The following is a 13,599-nucleotide window of genomic DNA, read 5'->3' as shown; positions in this document are numbered from 1 at the left end:
AAGAGTGTTTCCAAAAGATTCCTTGTATTCAGTTTATGTTATTAATAAGCATTTTAAGCTTAATGTTGATGTTTTTAGTCAAAGCTGCTTTAGTACTTTTAAAAACCTAGCGAGAATAAACAAATCAACACTGATGAACTTTTAATTTCAGCATCATCTAAAAAGATGTCTGGTAAATTAGTGTAACTAATTGCTAATAAGATTTCAGTAATAATAAAAGTTACTCTTTTACAGGGATGAAATTGTTTATCCTGTCCTCAAGAGGGCAACAAAGAGAGGAAAGGGTTTTAAGGTTGCAGGTAGTATAGAGGAAGAGAGATGGAAGCATGGTGATGGAATGGGTTGAATGAGGGTGAAAAAAAGGCTGGAATCACAAAAGCTGCATCCTCCGAAGGCCGATTGCGTCTCAGTGTAGCGACGAAGGCTGTCCCAAGTCGAAAGATCCTTCTAATGAACAATTTGTTGTCGGTTGTCTGTTTGCAAGATGGCTGATGTTGATCGAGCATTCATCGAGAGAGAGAGAGAGAGAGAGAGAGAGAGAGAGATTATGACTGGTGTTGTTTATTGTAAGTGTTTGTTGCCTTTTTGGACTTGTTGCCCTCCACCTGTACTGTCTCTTCCTCTGTCTCCTCCTCTAATGGGCCTACCCTTTTCAACACCTTCTCTGGGCCAGCATCCTCTAACCTGCCATTTTTAGGTGACTTTCTTCTCAGGCCGAATGAGAGGATGCTTAATTGCTTTTTACCTGACATCTTTGAAAGACAGATGCAATGATTAATGCATCCATGGCCAGGATATAATCATAAAATTTGACATGATTTTAAAAGTGACCTATAACATCGACAATGCAATACACTTCAATTTATTTAGTGCTAATACAATTATTAAGCCTATTTGGAGAGAGAGAGAGAGATGTTTACAATGTGACAATATGTCAGTCATCATGTGATAATGAAAATATGACTAGGCCTAGACTACTTGTTCTGAGCAGGTGTTGTCAGTGAACAGGCTGTAAAACTGTTGGCACTCAAAAGTTACAGACACTCATGAAAAACTGATGCTGATTATCTGGGAAACATTCTCTAACAGCAGTCAAGTTGTCACTGTTTGTGTCAAGCATTAAAACAGGAGATCATGACTTACTCTGTGCTCAAAGTGATGCTTGGAGCTCCAGTGGTTTCCTCTGGGGGTGACTGAAACTGTCAGAAGAGTTGTAGCAAAATCACGTAAACAATTCCAGGATATGCTTTTTTTTCATTGGTTGTTGCATTAAATCTTACCCAGATACAATAATGCTATTTTCTGATTGGCTATTGTGTAGCCCCTTTCTTTTTTGATTGGCTGATAAGTGGCAGGCTCGACTAAGAATTCCAGGGGAGACGTGCTTGATTCCTGCCGGTTCGATAGTGGGAGCGGCGCGGCCAGAGAAATTTGGGCGCTGCGGTATATTTAATATATTATAAATAGTTTTTCCGTGTGAAAAAATACAATGTGTGGCGGGGGTGCGTGACAAAAGACCGAAATGAGTGACTGTCACACTCAATGTGAGACACTTGAGAGCCCTGTGAAGTTCATTCTGAAACGCGAAAGAAAATGTAACTCAGCGAATGTTTGTCACACAGACTTGAGACGTACGTCTTTAGAAAGCTTGGAAAATATTTTTAAATTATGTAAATTAAATCAAAAACAAATATTCTGTTTAAGTAATCCGTATGAAAGCAACAACATGTACAGTTTCTCAAATGCACCCTCATTACCTCTAATGTGACCACACCCACGAGCACACGAGCGAATGACATGCAAATAGTCCACGTGAAGGAATGCAGACCTGTAAACGTCCCATTACCTCAAAGACAAAGAATCAGAGACTCCAGTAACATACTCATCTGCTTTTCATCGAGTTTGGAAGTCTGTGTTTGTGCTGTGCTGTGCTGTTTACCTTGGATTTACCTCAGAAGAATTAGCGCGATTTGAAGATGAGAAGATTTTCAAGGTAAGAAGTTTACACTCATAATAGTAAGCATGTTGTATGAACTTTACATTGTAGCTACTTGTTAAACTGGTGCCAGACTAAAATGTACTTTATGAAATGAGATAGGAGTAAAAACTTGAAGCTATATATATAGACACAGAAACATATTGAAATGTGAACTAGACAGGTAGGCAACCTTTCAATGCTAAAATTATTTAAATGTACAACACAAGGATGTTTTTCGATAATAAAATATCATGATATAAAAGTAGGCTAGTATGAGTGCTTACTCTTATATGGTGAATATTATAATGTTTAGACCAGTGTTAAATACTGTGTTTTTGGATATCTGCTCAGACGTAGATATGTATAATATGGTAACAATAATGTTTCATACTTTGGACCGGCTCGATCGATTCAGTAAATGTTCTCTGCACACGCTGTGAGTTTGAGTCACTCGCACTGTGTGTTTGAAGAGCAAAACGCGCCAAACATTAGACTTCATGTTTTTACTCCAATCTCATTTCATAACGTTATAATGAATGGAAACATTTGAAGTAACATAATTTATAGGCCGCCTGCTATAGGCTATTGTTATTATAATTTTATGCAGGCCTACACGTATGTGTATGTATGTATGTATGTATATGTGTGTGTATGTGTATATATGCAGGGTTTTTCCTGCATAGAGAATTATGAGGCGGCCGCCTCCGTCAAATTTCGTGCCGCCTCCGGCTCTCGACAAAACTCGGACAGACAGTCATGGTCAGATACAGTTTTCCCACCGTGACGGTTCTGTTGCGGTTACCACTTGTGTCCATTCTCAAACCGTATAGTGCTGCTGCTGCGCGCAGTGCGCGGATAAGTAATAAAAACATTCCATTCCAATTAATCGAGGGTGGATGACAGATAAATAATTTTGTGTTGAGTTTAATAAAGACACGGAACTCTCATCACGGTAAAACGCAATGAACGTGCGTCACTCTACTTTCGTTTTCAACAACGTAATTCTCTTCATGGAAAACCAATCAAGGAAAACATATCAGGAGGACTCGACAATAACGCTTGTCTGGGACCATATACTTTGTCCGGGACACGTGTGTTTTTTTTCTTTCTTTCTTTTTTGAAGGGAAAAATGAGAGAGAATTGTAGCCCATCTGGACAAATGCCCTGATAAAAAAAAAAAAAAATTAATATAAAAATATTCCGAATCACCGAAAACGTGAGGGTAATTCTGTTTTATTTAATTTAATGCAAGTGGCGATTGATAGCCTATAGTTGATAATAATATAGGCCTACCTAATGTACTGACGGTAACAAAGTTGCGCTGTTGAGGCTCGTGCTGTTATTTATAACATATATATGTTAATATAAACACCATAGCCTAGGCTACACACGATCAGAGTGATGTTTTCCTGAATGCCATCAAGATTGAAACCGAGACTGATTTCATAACAGTTCAATAAACAAATAGTTAAAATTAAGTCACTTACATTTGAGACGCAATGACTGTTTTTGTTCTGTTTCAGCAGCGAAAATAGTTCCAAACAAAGATCACCGCAGAACCACCGCGCATCTCACAGCAACACTCAGCCATGTTTCATTACTGAATGATTCAGCGTTTTGAACGAATCGGTTGAGTCAAAGATTCAATTACCTATTCATAAACTGCCTCATTCTGAATGAATCAGCCTTTTGAACGAATCGTTTGAATGAATGACTCAATGACTCGCTCATTAAGACGGTCGCCTGTCGCCTCCTACTGGCGGTTTAGTTTCATAAAGTATCATTCTTTTCAACATTCCTAATTTGTATATTCAAAAATATTTAAAATAATCTAATTTAATACAGTTATACTTTTTCAATGTAAATTATTTAATTTGATTGGAAACAGCCTAATGTCTTATTATTTTATTTGAATATATTGATCAAATTTAAGAATTTGAAATGAAAGATGGAGCAAACATTTAATAAAATAAAACCTTATAAAGGTACAAAAAATTATTCTGTTTTCAAACAGTGATGTAATGAAACATTGACAATTTAAGTTTGAATGGAGTAAAGCGTCTGTTAAGGCTATTAAGGAAATGTAATTTTGCCAAAAGAAGAACTTTTATTTTAAATAAATGTTCAGTTTTAATTAGTCAACTTCAGTGTGATATGTTACAATATTATCATGCTTAACACTGAGAATTTGAATAATTGTAATGTGATCAGATGCAGATATCTAAATCAAAGAATATGGGTGGTTTGCGGGTGGATTCTTTTTTATTTTTAACAGTGGATTTGGGTGACCCAAAGTGCACCAGATTAATGAATTTATCTTTAAAATGTACAAAAACTTCTTCCGGGGGGACATGCCCCCGGACCCCCCTAGGTACCGAACTACACCCACAAAAATAATGCCAAAAACACATTAGGCTATATGATGATCTAGGAAAAATAACATTTAATTACCTTATTATTAAAATACATTATTAGGATTTTACCACCTCCGCCTCATTTTGAGCCAGGAAAAACCCTGATATGTATGTACATATATATATACAGTATATATATACACTCACCTAAAGGATTATTAGGAACACCATACTAATACTGTGTTTGACCCCCTTTCGCCTTCAGAACTGCCTTAATTCTACGTGGCATTGATTCAACAAGGTGCTGAAAGCATTCTTTAGAAATGTTGGCCCATATTGATAGGATAGCATCTTGCAGTTGATGGAGATTTGTGGGATGCACATCCAGGGCACAAAGCTCCCGTTCCACCACATCCCAAAGATGATCTATTGGGTTGAGATCTGGTGACTGTGGGGGCCATTTTAGTACAGTGAACTCATTGTCATTTTCAAGAAACCAATTTGAAATGATTCGAGCTTTGTGACATGGTGCATTATCCTGCTGGAAGTAGCCATCAGAGGATGGGTACATGGTGGTCATAAAGGGATGGACATGGTCAGAAACAATGCTCAGGTAGGCTGTGGCATTTAAACGATGCCCAATTGGCACTAAGGGGCCTAAAGTGTGCCAAGAAAACATCCCCCACACCATTACACCACCACCACCAGCCTGCACAGTGGTAACAAGGCATGATGGATCCATGTTATCATTCTATTTACGCCAAATTCTGACATTACCATCTGAATGTCTCAACAGAAATCAAGACTCATCAGACCAGGCAACATTTTTCCAGTCTTCAACTGTCCAATTTTGGTGAGCTCGTGCAAATTGTACCCTCTTTTTCCTATTTGTAGTGGAGATGAGTGGTACCCGGTGGGGTCTTCTGCTGTTGTAGCCCATCCGCCTCAAGGCTGTGCGTGTTGTGGCTTCACAAATGCTTTGCTGCATACCTCGGTTGTAACGAGTGGTTATTTCAGTCAAAGTTGCTCTTCTATCAGCTTGAATCAGTCGGCCCATTCTCCTCTGACCTCTAGCATCAACAAGGCATTTTCGCCCACAGGACTGCCGCATACTGGATGTTTTTCCCTTTTCACACCATTCTTTGTAAACCCTAGAAATGGTTGTGCGTGAAAATCACAGTAACTGAGCAGATTGTGAAATACTCAGACCGGCCCGTCTGGCGCCAACAACCATGCCACGCTCAAAATTGCTTAAATCACCTTTCTTTCCAATTCTGACATTCAGTTTGGAGTTCAGGAGATTGTCTTGACCAGGACCACACCCCTAAATGCATTGAAGCAACTGTCATGTGATTGGTTGATTAGATAATATCATTAATGAGAAATTGAACAGGTGTTCCTAATAATCCTTTAGGTGAGTGTGTGTGTGTATATATATATATATATATATATATATATATATATATATATATATATATATATAGTACATTTTAAATCACAATTTTAACCCGAAAAATCTAAAATGTATTCCCAAAATCGTGCAGTCTATAGTTTATCCTGATATCAGCATGTTATCAGCTGTTTTTTTGTTTTTGTTTGTTTTTTTACAGGGACCAGATGCCACTGATAAGCATCTTCAAACCACGCATAAACATCATCTCAAAACAGCTTTTACATACGTGCTGCTGACTGACATATTACTGTAGCAGAGTTTGTGCTAAATACACTTTAGCCATGAAAATGTCACAAGTAACAGAAATAAGCACAAATGTCAGAGCATGTCAGAACACCTCCAGGACCCAGAAAACACCTCAGACCCCAGAGGGTTAAACTAACAATAGGGCAGCAATATGCAAGTGCTATATTTCTTAGGTGAAATAGTTGCTTAGCAAAATACTGTTACCAGGAAGTTATAAGTAATAATATTACATTTGTGTAATGACAAGAAGTGACAAGAAGTAATAATTTTTATTTTTTTATTTTTTTATTAATTATGCATCACATCTTATTCACATATACAAATTTTTTTACATCTATCCCCCCCTTCAAGAGAACCCTGCCCCCCCCCCCTCCAAAGTTGAACATGCAGCACAGCATAATCAGTCACAGTCATGGTAGAATATCATATGGCAATGGTAATGACAATAATTAACAATAGTATAAAATTAAAAGATAATAATAATAATAAAAAAAAAGTATACATTACAGCAATTAAGAGATAAGATATAAAGTAAAAAACAAAACAACCAAAAGTAGTATTACAAACAGCAAAACTTCTCCTTTAACATTTAACTGTTATTCCTTGGTCTGGGAAGCACCTTCCAAAATATGGCAGATATTCTAGGTCCTACATAATCAAGAAATGGGGTCCATATATGATAAAATAAACCAATTTTCCCTCTGGACCAGTATGTCAAGTATTCCATGGGTAAAAGTTCAAATATTACCTTATGCCAGTCTAAAACTGTCGGTGGTTTATTTGAAATCCATTTCAACAATATAGCTTTACGTGCAGCATATGTTAAAACATTCCAAAATTTTTGACAATGTGATCCTTTTATTTGTGGGTGTGGTAATCCCAACAACAAACACACTGGGTCCAGGTCCAACTTCTTATTAAAAACCAAATCTAATTTCAAAGCCACTTCTACCCAAAAATCCTGGATATGCATACAGGTCCATACAGTAAAGCTACCAACTTCCCTGTTACATTTCATGCACAGAGCTGATTTTCTTGGGTCCATCTTATGTCTGAGTTCAGGTGATATCTGAAGGCGATGCAGTAACTTAAATTGTAATTCCTTCGCTCTATTACACATGGATATGCTATTAGCATGCTCCCATATGTCCGCCTCCATAACTTTATCTATTACCGCCCCAAGGTCCTGAGCCCATGTTTGAATAATTGTATTATTAGTCTTAATGGACTTATAAAAGGCCTCATAGCATCGCCTTACTATAGCCTTATTGCTATGTACTTTGTATAGTAGTTGCTCAATTGGTGACATTTCCAGAGTAAATTTATGGGTAATTGACGTGACGTGGCTTTTTCACCGTCACAGAAGATAAAAATAATTTATTTCACATTTTCATCATTTAGAATACTATAAATGGTTAAACATTTTATTGTTTTACATGAATTTGTTGTTTAAATACCTGTTATTTTTTATTTTTTTACAACTTTGAGCCAAATCTCAAAATCGTCCTATGGTGTGAAAGAAAATAATGTTTAAACATCTTAATGAACACTCCTGGCATAATTGTGCAAGTGTCTATTTCACTAAGTGGCCATCACTTATACATACATTTCTAAAAGTGTAGGAATTTAATAAAGTTTGTCACAGAAAAAAATGTCCTTTGGTGTTATGCAATAACCTGATATTAAGTTGGGCAATATCATGGACAACTAAATTTAGTTGAAAGACCCCATTCAAGGTCATGTGACTGAAGACCCCTATGAAGCCCATGAGCAGTGCACATGGCAAGTATTTCTCTCAGAATTGTTCAAATATTTAACTATGTTTTCAGACCACTGAAGTTGTTAAGTTTTTTTTGTCCTTTAGTGTGACACTCCTAAATTAATTTTTTTAATTAAAATTTATATTTTTAACAGCAGGACTATGTAATATTATGCAAATGTATCAAATGCTAATAACAGTTCAGCTAGTCTTAGCATGGTTATTAACTGCCACAAAAGCTCAAATGTCCTTTGGTGTGACAGAAAATGTCACAGAAAATGTCCTTTGGTGTGACACTTTGGCCTGTCACACCATAGGACACAGATGTCACACCATAGGACAAGACCTCCTTAAGAAGCTTTTAAAACGAATATATAAAGTTTCAACAAAAAAAACAAATGCCCTCCTTTATTATTGCTACAATAAACACTATATATTCTGACTCTTTATGCAATGACTATCTTTGTCCTTTAGTGTGACGTTTTGTCCTATGGTGTGACAAACATAAAACAACAGAAAAATATACTTATTTTAAAATATTTTTTTTTTAAAAGAGTCAAGTTTGGCATTAGGGGAGTTACAATAATATCTCCTCTTAAATAGGTACAATTTCAAACAGTTTTGTAAGGTTGGCGAAAAAGTTTTATTGACATTCGTAGGGAAAAGTTTATCAGGTTCATCTATCCATGGTGAAAATGATTCTAATTAGTACTTTCATGTAAAATAAATATCACTATAAGAAAATAATGTTTTAATAATGTGAAAAATTCTGTCTCAAGTGTTTTTTTGTTATTTAATATAATTTCTTAGTACTTTTTAAATGTCACACCATAGGACACATTTACAGTACTGTTGAGTGAAAAAGTGAAAAAAATATGTGAAGTCATTGACATAATGAGTGACCACTACTATTTTCTGAAACTGCAGTTTTCATACTCCATAAATATATGTATTTTTTCTTAAAAAGTTATGTTTTCCAAAAAAAGTACTTTTTCTTGGCCATTTGTAAACTACCCTTATGCTGAATTTGATTCTGTATAAAGCTTTTGATTTGTAGGAACCTAAGAAAATGTGTGTGTGATAAGTTGTATTTCAGTCTTAGTTGGTCAAATGACATCATTCTGTCCCCTTCAAATAAGTCTTTCAAAGTTGTGATACCAGCACTTTCCCACAGAGCAAACCCATTATCTGTCATGCCAGGGAGAAAATCTGTATTTCTTCGTATTGGAGTAATTGGAGATAAAACATCTGTTCTCTTTTCCCATTTCTTAATCATGTCCCAAGCCTTTAGTGTGGATTTAACAATGAAATTACCCTCTGCAACCTCTAGTTTATTCAGATTCAGGATAAAAGGGAGACTAGCTAATTGTAATGGCTTACCTAAATTATATGCCTCAATATCGAGCCAGACAGAGTCCGAGTCACTCCGTACCCAATCTACTAGATACCGAAATTGGGAAGCCACTTGATATAGTCTAATGTTGGGAACTGCCAATCCCCCCTGACCCGATGACAATTGCAATTTTGTTAATTTAAGTCGTGGTCTCTTGCCATTCCATATAAATGATCTGAACCAACCATTAACCGTCTTAATAGTATTATTATTTAGTAGGACTGGGATCATTTGGAATTTGTAGAGCAGTCGTGGTAAGATATTCATCTTAATTAAAGAGATTCTTCCCAGCATTGAAAGTGGTAAAGAAGACCATCTCTCTAGGTCATCATGGATGCGTTTAAGCAAAGGCTGAAAATTTGCTTTAAACATCCTTTGCAGCAGAGGAGTAATAAATATACCTAGATAAAGAAAACCTTCTGTTGCCCATCTGAAAGGTGACAAGCCGGGGGGAAGGGAGTGATGCACCCGACCCAATGGCAAGGCCTCTGACTTACTGAAATTTATTTTGTAACCAGAAAACTTACTAAACTCGTTAATAACAGTAAAGACTAACGTAACAGATATTTCTGGTTGCGTGATAAACAATAAAACATCATCAGCATACAGAGAAATCTTATGTTGCCTATGATTAATCGATATACCATGAATAGAAGGGTGGGTTCTAATGGCTTCTGCTAGTGGCTCGATTGCGATTGCAAACAACAGCGGTGATAAGGGGCACCCTTGGCGAGTGCCCCTTCCCAAAGCAAAGTAGGGAGAGCATTTACCATTTGTGATAACAGCCCCTACTGGGTTATGATAAAGCAGCTTGACCCATTCAATAAAATCTTTACCTAAATCAAATTCCTTGAGTGTGAAAAACAAAAAATCCCATTCTATACGGTCAAAGGCTTTTTCTGCATCCAATGACACTACCATACCTTTAAGATTATTTTGCTGACACAGCTGAATAATGTTAAGTAACCTTCTAACATTATTACATGAGTTCCTTCCAGTAATAAACCCTGTCTGGTCATTATTAATGATAGTTGGGAGGATTTTCTCTAGTCTTAAGGCTAGTATTTTAGATAAAATCTTAAAGTCTAAGTTTAGTAGACTGATAGGTCGGTAGGATGAACACACATCCGCTGGTTTATCCTTCTTAAGAATCAGGCTAATGTTCGCTTCTGTAAGTGTTTTGGGAAGAGCTCTCTTCTCGAAGGAGTCATTAAACATGGCAAGTAGGGGCTTCACCAACAGCGGCTTAAAACATTTGTAAAAGTCCGAGCTAAAGCCATCAGGGCCTGGGGCCTTTCCTGACTGTAAAACACCAACAGCTTTAGCTACTTCTTCCAGTGTTATCGGTCCGTTCAGTACTGTCTTTTGCTGGTCATTAGGCTTGGGCAGATTCAGATTGGAGAAAAAGCCCTCCATAAGTCTGGAGGACCCTGCTGGCTGCTCACTTGTATATAACTTTGCATAAAATTCTACAAAAACCTTATTTATGCCATTGCTATCCAGTTTTGCCTGCCCCAAGACATCTTTAACTGAAGATATGTTCTGAGAGACAGGTCTATTCTTAACCAGGTTGGCTAAATATTTGCTAGGTTTGTTACCAAATTCATATAATTTCTGCCTTGCGAATCTTATAGTCTGCTCTGCCTTCTGAGTGAGCAGTGAGTTAAGTGCTGCTCTTGTGGTCAAAGTTGTTTTAAGATTAGTATCCGTAGGGTTCTGGTTATATGCCCTCTCACACTCAGCTAGCTGTAGCTCCAGTTTCCGTTGCTTTTCTTGACACTTCCGTTTTGTGCTTTTTTCATAGGATATTATCAAACCGCGTGAATAAGCCTTACACGTCTCCCACAAAATAGAAGGAGATACATCAGGTGTATTATTACATGAAAAGAATAGCTGAAACTCAGTCCGAAAAAAAGATATAAAATTTGGGTCATACAACAGATGGTTATTAAACCGCCATTTACTTGATCGTTGCTGGGCCTCTCCATGTGAGAACTTTAAGTAAACCGGGGCATGGTCCGATATTGTAATGCTCCCAATATCACAAGATGAAACGTCTCCGGTTACTATCGTAACCTCGGTTCCCTGAGAGGCGGGAACGAGACATTACGTCACTGACGTATATGGGAACTCCTTCCTTCTCCATTTTCACTGAAATCTTATAGGCTAACGCCAGCTGGAGACAGCTGGCCAATTGACGCGAACATGCAAATGCTGACCGGTCCGCGGGCAGTATAAATAGCAAGGGCGCGACAATACGTCAGAATCAAGACTGAACGCTAGCACAGCTGATCAAACGGCGAGCACGGCGGCTGACGTAATGTCTCGTTCCCGCCTCTCAGGGAACCGAGTTTACGATAGTAACCGGAGACGTTCCCTTTCAAAGCGGTCACTTCGACATTACGTCACTGACGTATATGGGAACTGTATAGAATCCCGCCGTGAGCGCAGTGAAGATAAGCCCTGAACGGGGTCAAGCTACACTCCCACGAGAGACAACAGTTCTAAGCCAGCAGCGCCGCTAGGAGCACTCGAACTGATAGGCGAAACTAGACCAAGAAACGTCTGTTCCGACCTTACCAAGTTGCATATCCAATGCAATGAAGCGAAGGCTGCACTGGACAGGGCAGCACAATACCATAAGCACTCAAGCACGAGTTAACACAGTGTCGACGGCAATAGCGGTGACAGCTGCATAACCTTATAGCCATACACAGAGTTAACAGACATTGAAAACTACTGCGTAATGCAGAACAGCTATGTAACATTATAGTCATAACACAGAGTTAGCAGTAATGGTAACTCTGCATAATGCAGACTACTGCACAGCTGGTGGTAACAGTTCATGAGTACATGAATAAAACTCACCAAACCCACGACGCTATAGGCAGTGCATCAAACTTGAAACCCTGGCGAACGTGTTCTGAGAAGAAGCCAGCATACCTAAATCCCGTAGGCATTAAGCCAACATTGCAAGCGTCGAATTCAGTGAGAAAGTCTTAGTATAAAACAGCACGTCCCTAGTACCATCCACCAAGCACACAAACAGCTAGTCAGACTGCTACCTAGTGATCCACACACATCTGCAAAGCCCTTACAGGGCCAACAGCACTCTGAACATCAGCATCATGTGAGGCTGACGGCTCAGCAGAAGGCGGGCAGGGATCAATCTGTGCTCTGAACGGTGTAAGCGACTTCGGAACGCAGCTTGGTATCAGACTGAGAGTGACACTGCAGTCACCAGGTCCGAGACAATGCAAAATCTTTCACTTAGAATGAGCGTAGGTCTCCAAAGTGCTTCGCTGGGGCGAGAGCAGGTGGAAAGGCCATCTCAAGGAGAGCTCTCAGCTCTTATTAGTGTGAAGTGTCTTGCTCAACTATGGACCCAGCAGCAGACACACAAGAAGGTTCCACAGCTTGGGGCTGGGGTGCCAATCGTGCCGATCGCCTGTAGAAGCAGGACCTTCCTGAGGGGGATTGTCATGGGGGAGCCCCATAACTCTCTCAGGTCCGTGAACCGGGGATGATAGGCCAGTAAGGGGGTCACGAGGAAACTGACACTCCCTTGTAGAACATAGCCGATGTTCTGTAGCCGATGTACAGAAGTGCAAATTAACACATAACTGAATGTACATAAACACAGTGCTAGTGGCCGTAGCGACAACAACTGTGAATATACGCAGTTAGATAATAGCCCCATAATAGCATAGCACCTCAGTAAGTACACAAACACAGTCGTAGCCATAGCTAGAACTATGAGTATACGAGTTAGTACAGAATAGCCAGTTGCACTGAAGGAAACGGGGCAACATAACAGCGTAGCACATGTACGTAACAGCATCGGTCGCTGTAGCGCCAACTACACGCAGTAGCTCAGTATAGGCACTGAAGGATATGGGGCAACACCGCAGCATGAACACATCCATGTGCAAATAAAAGCAGTGCAGGTCGCCGTATCGACGGAGACTGTGAATATGCACAGTTCGACTGGGATAGCTAGTTGCACTAAGATACAGGGCAACATGACAGCATAACAAGTGCGTAAGAATAGCGCATCCATGTATGTACATAAATGCAGCGTAAGTCGCCATAGCGACAGAAACTGTGTAGAGACAGAAACTGAGATACACAGTTAGATCAGGATGGCTAGCTGCACTGAAGGAAATGGGGCAGCATTACAGCATAACACATCTGTGTACGTACATACATCCAGAAACTGTGAATATGCACGGTTAGATTAGGATAGCTAGTTTTGCACTGAAGGAAACAGGGCAACAAAATAGCAAAAACACATCCTTGTACGTACATAAGTGCAGTGTAGTCGCCGTAGCAACAGAACTGTGAATATGCACAGTTAGATAGGACAGCTGGTTGTTGCACTGAAGGATAGAGGGCAACATAACAGCATAACACATC

Source organism: Abramis brama (assembly GCF_963993115.1).
Source record: "Abramis brama genome assembly, chromosome: 1".
Taxonomy (NCBI): Eukaryota; Metazoa; Chordata; class Actinopteri; order Cypriniformes; family Leuciscidae; genus Abramis; species Abramis brama.
This window is presented reverse-complemented; position numbering follows the sequence as displayed.